This window comes from Clupea harengus, chromosome 23 (genome assembly GCF_900700415.2).
Source record: "Clupea harengus chromosome 23, Ch_v2.0.2, whole genome shotgun sequence".
Lineage (NCBI taxonomy): Eukaryota > Metazoa > Chordata > Actinopteri > Clupeiformes > Clupeidae > Clupea > Clupea harengus.
The window spans coordinates 12226836-12236282 of NC_045174.1; positions in this window are offsets into that span (position 1 = coordinate 12226836).

Consider the following 9447-nt stretch of genomic DNA (forward strand, 5'->3'; position numbering starts at 1 on the left):
ATACGATCTTAATACAGAGCATAAACAGGGCAGTATATTCTAACAAAAACATTAAACTGTCATAGACATCTCAATTCAGTAAAAGCACAAACCACTGAGCCAAACCATGCTCAATTATACTCAACGGTCAGCAGTGAATTCATCAACAGTCTTTACCGGTTAGTCTTTACCGGTTAGTGCATGCCATAGATTTTGCTAAATAATCTGGATTGAATGTTAGTGTTTCACATTTAGTTTTTTCAATGGACAGAAAACAAAATTAGGCACAATACTACGTAGGGTGAAATCTGACAACTGAGAGACATGCATCATGCATTTGGCCCTTGTACCCCACAATGGAACAGGCCACTACATGAAACACCATTTAAAAGTATTTCCTTAATTATTAATATTTACAAGTAGCTCATATTTACAGTTTCTGCGGTTTTAAGATCCATGAAGTCAGAGGGATCCTGTTCCTCCGTTGGCTGTTGCATGCTATGTGGTGCCTATATCGGAGTGATGCTGAACTTAATAGTCGAGTCGCTAGATAAACATTCCAGTCTAGCCTTGCGCAAAGTTACACCCAATCATGTGTCTCCTTTTTTTAATTATCGCACATGTTGCTTGTCCGGCTAGGTATGTCACGTCAGCCAATCTTACTCCCATGTTAAAATATACTTGGTCAGCAGTGAGGATTGCGAATTTTCATTACGTTTCGTTAATAGGATGTTTCACCTTGTGGTACCCACTGAAGGTATGCAGGTTCGGAGAACTGTTAAATATTTTTTTCGGGCGTAAGAAATACCAAAAGTTCTCCACCCAAGGTGTCTGGTACCTGGCACAAGAACCTTTACCCTATAACAACACTGAAGGCGTTTAGGAGAGGGGCGAGTGAACTATCTGAGCCCGTTAAGCATCAGGTGTATCTATGTCTGGAATGGGAACTTCCTGGTGTAAGAGGACAACATATTTTCATGTTGACAAGCAGTAAAGTGTGTGAGACACGAGGACTTGCATTGGTTGAATAGCAGGCATCGTCTCTCCGATGTGAGAGTATGTTATAGACTAGGTGGATATCACCGAGGGAATGCAGGACGGAGTGTCTTATCCATGAGGTGTTTGTGCAGACATGGCAAGACTTAGGTTGGTAACAGATCCATAGATGCAGAACACACCTTTATTCCGTTGTTTACTTGACGCTATTGGTATTTTGCAATAGTAAGTTTGTTCACGTTGTATCACGTGTGCCCCTTGTTGTTATAAAAATGACATTTAGAAAAAGAGAGGGTAAAGGAAGAAAATGGTTCCATCCTTCAAATATTTTTTGCTGTTGAAAGAATATGAAATTTGTTTGCTCATTCATTTATGCAAAATGCTGTATCATTAAGGCAAGCATTTCTTTACTACTTTCATGTGTTTCAGCATGTTGGTTATCGTCATGTGACACAAATTTTGCCATGAAGATAAACTTTTACTTTTCACATTTAGTCTTGTCATGTCCAACATTAGTGGTGTCATGGATGATCATAATTTCTTATGACCGGTTTTCTCACAGTCTCAACTGAGCCAGTGACCACTCCATTGACCTGCGGTCTGGGTCGCACCCTTATGTAATTTATCAAAATTCCAAAACGCACACCAGTTCCAGCCCAAAGATGCATACATTAGAAGTCTATGCCATGCATATCTGCGGTCCCACCTCAACGTTCTGCTAATGTGAGGAATACCACTTGGTCTGTCCGAACCCTCTGCAAACCCTCTCAAGAGCAAAGGTCAGCCATCCAGCAGTCTTCTTCACGGGGCAGCATAAGGTGTCTTGTAAAACCGAATATGTAACGAAACCCGCTGGCTCCTGACTTTACTGCCAGAGACCTGTGATAGCTCCGAAGCCTCCAGGGCTGTTTTTCACCCACCTTGCCCCCTGTGAGGCGTTGGAAATAGTGTCACGATTTACATGCCCCCCTCGCTCACATTTCCCCAACCCTTGTTAATCTATATGTGTCTATTCCACAGGGTCAGAGGTCGCAGTCACAATGTTCATAATCGAGTGACCCTCCCGTCCCTGGACCAGTGCTTGAGAAGATACAGAAAGGTCAGGCTTGAGATGGAAAACTGCTATGACTTTAAATCATTACTTCAGTGCCCCCTCTTATGTGAAAACTGCATCGCAAAATACAAAACAAAACGAAGAGAAGAGAAGCACTGACGATACAAATATAGGAAGTGAGAACATTTTGCAGGGTGTCTGAGCCCATTTGTGTGTAGTCCGTGAATGACTGGTCTTTTTAAAAGGATGATGGACTGAAGGACAAACTCACTCACATTCAACTGTCTTATGTGCAGCAATGGCGTCAGATCTGGCCTGCATTTCCCATAAGCATTGTTTTGACATGGCCATTGGAGCTAAGAGAGAGAGTGAGTTTGAAATGATGGTCTCTATCATTTAATGCCAGCTGTAGCACAGCAGTGCATCTGGGAAACACAGGGCTTATTTTTTCGGAAGACCTCTTGACAGAGCGTATGCTTTCCCCCATTACCAGGCATCTTATATGGCAACCATTTGGAACTGGGTCATGGTCATGGTCACGTACAATGCCTCTGGATGTGACCGCAAGTCACGCATGTGTTTTGGTGTCACAGGGTCCACAGCCATTTTAGGATGATGCCGTGACTATGGAGGGAAAGAGGGTGTGGGTATGAGTGTGAGTGGCAGGGGATATGAAAGGAGACGAAATGCCTCCCTGTGTCGTGCAAAAGACCACACAACTTAAGGTGCTCATGAGCTGAGCAGCTGCGGTTTCCCTATAATGTTTGTGCTTAGCCCAAGCATGCGGCCCCTCCTGAAATACATTTATGGCCCCAAGCTGGGAGTTTTTAAAGACAAATGTCCGCAGACCAATATGGTTTGTTACCTATGTGACGGTTTGTTACATAAGCGCACCCGGATTGGGAGGGTATCATATAGTGTTGCAATGATTCATATCACAGTTCATTGTCTGATGATTTTTTAAAGCCTAACTTTTTGCTGGGGTTTTGTGTCTCAGTCTATACTCATGCAGCTATGTTAATTCCAACCGTTTTAATGATGCTCCATTAATAGGAAGCAGCTATATTTATAGGTGTACTCGCTTCTGCAGTTCAACTGAGAAGAGCCAACGACTGTGGTTAAATAACCAAAGACCACTGGCACTGACGTATGTCTTTTCAACCCAGAATACTGCTTAACAAACTTTTAGTATACTGCTTTAAACAAAAATGGTCTCCAAAGTACAAATGTTGCAAAATCCTGAGGAATCCTCTCTGTTTTGGAGATGTGCCTGTAGTGAAGTAGTTAAAGACTCTACTGTGAAAAGTGAGCTTCAACAAAACCCTCTCTGAAAAGGTACCCCGTTGATATCAGCACACAGTGTTACAGGTTGGTCGAAGATGGGGCTAGGTGGTTAAGAGAGGGTGTAATGCACCCATTTGTGCTGTGATCTTTGTCTCTCGGTGTATCTTTTCACCTGTGGCTGCCAGACCGCCCCCAAACACGTGAATGAGTTGTCATGCCAACAAGCTTGCGTTTAGAACTCTGCCTGAGGCTCGCTGAGGTAGAGGCATTCACGCTTTAACAATGCCACAGCTCGTGCACGGTTAACTTTGAGCGAGTGACACTGTCTCTTAAAAGGAAAGTTCACTTTTTTCTGAGGGGTGTTTGACACTGGAAAGTAGGTCAGTGGGTAATGTAAATGAAAAGACCATAATTAAATGGTTGCCTGCAGAGTTGAATAAAGAGACGTCAAGCTGGGACTAGTGTCACAGGGGCTAATGATATAGAACCAAAGACATGTTCAAAGTCAAGTGTAGTGTAAAGTGTAAACATATGTTAAAGTAAAACTGCACACATTTTAAACAGGAATAGGTTATTTTAAAATGCCACTATAAACTGTATGCCTGAGCATTTAACTATACATAATTGCATATTGTCATGCAAAAACTGGTTACCATGCAAGGATTCTATACTATCTACGGTGTTCTATATATGACTGTATGCAATATGTGTGCATAGCAGGAAGTGGGTGAGGTTAGTCCTGGGTGTGTTATACCTGCAGAAACTCATATTCTTCCTCCTCTTCCTCAGAGGTGTAGTCCCAGACATCAGGCTCTTCCATGAATGAAATCTTTGACCTGAATGCAAAAGGTGTGGATCACACAGAATGAGTCAACTTGTTGCACATAGTAACACATAGGACATGGTTCCCTCTCGACTACAAATTATATAGTACATGCATGCACTCAATTTCTCATGCTATATTATAAGCTTGACAAATATATACATTCACATTGCTGAAGTGGTTATAAAAAATATTCAACAATAAATCATTAGGAAACAAAGCCTCCAAGACGGATTATTTAAGAGACACAACAGCAATAAATCTATGCCTCTATGCATTGCACTCATTGCACATACTATGCATAATCCATAATAATAATTTACAATGACAAAACATTATATGGATGTCTTTTCAGATATTTTTTTTGCCTCATATCTGTAGCTTTTCATCAAAGCACAACAAGTTTAGACAGTAATCTTCGACTCCAATCAAAGGACATCCTGGTTGGTGTGTCTGGATGAATCATCGATTTGCTTTTAGTATAAATTAACATGAGTGCTCTCTGTCCATTAGGGTGATTCACCAAGAGCGGATTCTAACTGATAAGATACCTGCATCTGTCTTGTCACATGATCTAACAAGGTTCCCTTTACTTGCATGTCAGTTGAAAGAGGAAAAACAAGGCTCCTAATGGTATCTTTTTTTAAATGACACTGCTAAGCAACTGAGCGTTTGCATTCTAATAGTGCATTAAAAAAAAACTTTGCAGCTTTGCTGCCCGTGATTCAGCCGAAGGTCTTCTCTTTACATAAACGTGTAAGAGCTGACTAGGTCTCCTTCCTTGACTGCTGGGATGGTGCTTGGATGAAGTGGGTATGAGTTGTTGCCCTGCATTGGTATGCAGAATGTTTCTCTTCTATTGCCCAATGATAACCTCACATTCACATAGGAACCTGAGAGGCTGGTTACTGTCGCTGAAGTTACTGTTCATATTGAAAGACTACAATACCCAAATGTGCCATGTGGGTGCACAGTGTCTGCAGAGTCAGTTTTATATCATCATTCATCCATTCATTCATCTATCCATCCATTCTTTGTAGCTCATAAGAATTTTCCATCCAACTTCCTCTAAGTCATTGGGTATAATGCCACTAAAGTTGAAGGAAACAGGTTCATTCGCATTTGTTGCAATTTTATTTGGTGTTTCCCTTAAAGATGCCCTGACAACCTTAAGTTTTATCACGCAGCTGTTCACAATTACTCCCTTGATAAGAAGAGTGTCCATTTTTAAAGCGCATAACACACCAAATTGAAACGCGCACAAACTTACATTTTCTTTAGCCAAATTTTCATAAATGCAATAAATTCAAATTGGCGAATGAGTTGAAACCCAGCTTATGAATGACTACCTTGCAGTGCCGTGCAGCAAAGTGCTCACATACTGATCCACACAAAAGGAAAAGAACACCTCCAGATGCTTACAGTTGTATTTCCATGCTGGTATCTTTGATGAACGCTGATGTATGCTCTTCTGCTCCTAGAGAGTAAAGGTTGTTCATGTGCTCTTGAGTCCCTTGATGCTCTCTCTGTAATGACTTCAGTTGCCTTTGCAGCCTCTAAATGAGACCAGGCAACAGAGGAATTTCAGGCTGATGCCCAATGCCTTGAGTGTCAGATTCTTCCACCCACCCCTCCATTCTTCAGGTCAAAACCTCTTTTTGGCTGACACCAGTTTTACTAGCAGTGTGGGCTTGAACTTGCTGCTCTCATTTGTCTTTCAGTATAGAGTGACTCTGACGTTGGTTAGTCGTGGAGTGTAAAAATAAGCCCGGAGTGTGAGGTTGAATGGGTGTTAATGTGAATGAGGTGAGAATGTGATTTTTAATTTATTAGTAAAACTATTAAGTTTACAACCACAACTAACACTTTAAGACCTTTTTTAATGTTGTGTGTGTACACAGTCCATAACTCATCAACCCAAATACAATTACAATGTGAATTGTCATATTCAAAGATTGGTATAACTACATTTTTGAAGAACAGTACATGGTATCAGAATGTAAAACGGTTGTCCAGTCACATGCCAATACTGAGTGTTAAAGGGTTTGAGACTCACAGGTCCTAAAGGGGCCATCCGCAACAGAATCACTGTGAAGAGCTTTAGGGTAAGATAGATAGGAAGTGGTCTGGTTATTGAAGTAGACCCTATGATCCTATCATAGTTTAAAAAGGCCACTTTAATTCAAGGGCATGTTTACTTTTCAAAGGCATTTCAAGGAATGTTATGACCATGTTACAATTGCAGTGTCATGCACTGCTTAAGCTGAAAGACCCCATCATCCATTTAACATATTGCATTGTTTATGTACATTTATGTACAGTTTTGAAGGCTTATGTCAAGGCTTATAATACATTATAAATAACTTATGATCCTGTAGTAATTCAGGTACAATACACTAGTGATACATGCTATAAGTCACATGTTACCACTTTTAATCTAATTAATTTAGATTTTCATGTAAGCAATCGAAATGTGTGCAAATAATGGTCATCATACAATGAGACTGTGTCAAAATGTTGCATGTTTTGAGGGTTGTGAAGCTTATTTATGTGTTGCATACCAGTAGCACAGTCAGATCCTGGATGACCGCTTCAGTCTATATAGCTGCAGTAGTGTAGACTATGGGTCAGGATACTCTCAGCTGCTGCAGGGGAATATCCACAAAATATGCTGTCGTGGCTCCATATTTCAGAAACAAAGTATATCAAATGTTACTGGAGCGGAGACAAATGGATGTTAGGCTGCTTTTATCGCAGCTGCTGGAGAGTGTAATAATATCTCAGTTTCAGCTGTTTTTTGTGGTTCCCACTCCCCATGCCCAACCCAGTCAAGAGACAGATATCTGGGCTGAGGATGCGGACGGCCTTGATAGCGGGTGGGTGGAGGGGGACAGAGAAAAGACATATGGTGTTTCACTTCCACACATTTGATTGACATCATCAGTAATGTGTGTAATTAACGTTAAGCAAATGATAAAATCCTGAAGCTGTACATTTTCATGAACGCAAAGATTTTTATGAAACTGATCACATGATGCTCTTTGTGCCATTCTGTGCTACACTGACCCTAGGGTGCAAACTATACTCTAAAAGCTCAATATGCCTGTTCTCATTCCAAGAAAAAGTTAGCATAGAATTGCAAACATGTAAACTTTAAAATGTTAATGTCAATTATTAAATTACATAATGCATAACAAAGCAACATTTAACTTCTGCCTATGTGTAGGGCCTATGTGGTATTGGCATTTCAGGCTTACTCTTCTAGAAAGAGAGTTGATCTATGAATGTCATGTTTATACTTCTTATGCACCTTGAATGTCTGAATACAAACAGAATACATCACAAAATGGCTGCATTTTTTCCTCCTTAAGCTCATGTAACCCTCTCTTAATTTCCCTTCTGGCTGCAACATGCATTATGTCAACACAGACTGCTATGGTTACTAAGTTACCATTAACAGGCGACACAAAAACACAGCAGCTCAATAAATATGTCCTGACATACAGCTTTTCCCGGCATAGAAGTGGCTGGCAAAGCCTTTAATATTCAGTTTGTCATCAAAATCATTCATGTTATAAACAATGTGTAATTTTGGTTTGGATAAGCCATTCACGAAGAGACAGGGGCAGCCACAGGATTCTCGTTCATTGTAGGCTTACGCACACTCAAGACAGTTGTGCCATCATAGTGGCAGCATCTTATTTTCAGTGAATGCAGAGAAATTATCTATTGACATAAAGAGAAGTATATGCCATAGCACTAACCCAATGATTAGCATCCGAGGATTCTAAATGCATTTTGCAAGGTATGATGTATCATGGGTATGAATACTCATTAGAGCCAATCCTGTTATTAGAGCCAATGGCTCTGTCATAGTGTCTACCAGGTATATCTTGAATTGTCTCAAGCAGCTGAATGATCTTTTCACCGAAGCAGTCGTGACAGGCATCAGTCAGTAGAACTTTAATTATATTGTGAATGTTTGGGTGCATGTCCACTGCCTCTCTTAGGATGGTGCACTGATCAGAATCAGTTCCCTGCAGGATCTTCATGTTGCACAGGTCAAGTTCCAGCTCCATCTGCCAGGTCCATACTGACCACCACTATGCTAATACACTGACGGCTAAGTTAGGCTCCACCGATTTAATTTTTTTTGCTTTTTGCATCAAAAAGATTAATTAAACTAAATCGCTTTCTTTTTTGAATTTTAAACACTTTGACTTTATTTCAATTTACTTTCATGTTATTACATTTCACTTCATCCAATTCTTCACTAATGCTACTAATCAAAACTGCTTGCACGGCCTGTTCCAGTGCTAGGTAGAGGCCTGCACTCTTGCTGGAGTACTGCGGGACTGGTGGGTCCCAGCGCAAAAGAGAGACTAATTTCGATTGCGGAGTTCGGGTGTCACAGATGTGGGATACATACATGATTTACAGGATTCACGGCAAAAAATAATCTGTGTTTTACATAAACAGCCACAAGATTGATGGTTTTTACGAATGGCACATTATCATGGGACACAGGACTGAAAAATGCACCTGTGTCCACCTGCTGGACTATGGGGGGGTGGGGACTCTTGATGCGGGCAGAATATCATATAGTTTTGCGGGAGAGGGAGAGGATCTTGCGAGAATAGGACTGAAAATAGGACCTTCCTATTCCTGAAACATCCTGCACAGACCTCTACTGCGAGGGTATACGTAGTGTGGGTATATTGCATACAGGTGGGGGCGACTGCAAAGAGGGGATATGACTGGAATTTGTGTAAGATTATGGGTTATATAATGAAATAATTGACAAAGTGGGCTGCTCGGTCCTTTTAGGAGTATATGACCCCTCTCAGAGTGCACCCACACCTTCTTTTTTCTTTTTATGTTTTTTTTTCTCGACAATGATCACAATGTATTGAATAATAACATATTTAGTGCTTGCACAAGACCATTGTACAGTAAGAGAAGGTGAGGAATATAGCAATTACGCTAGGTGGCCTTGCAATTCTGACAGGAAACAAAATTCACTGTTTTTAGGTCTACTTCATGCTGCTCACACATTCTTCAGTCCACCATCAGGTGTTTATTAAATATGTGTGTAAATATATATGTGTGAATAAAGCCTGTTCAGTAGCCATGGGCCAAGTGGAATCACTTATCAATCACAATAGTTTACTGTTGCAATTATATTTCAATAAGTTGAGGGATGATTGAAAAGTATCCATTTTTATCTATCTATCTATCTATCTATCTAGATGACTAGATAGATAGATAGAAAGCTATAGGTACTGTAAAAATGTTGCACATGTGTCCTATA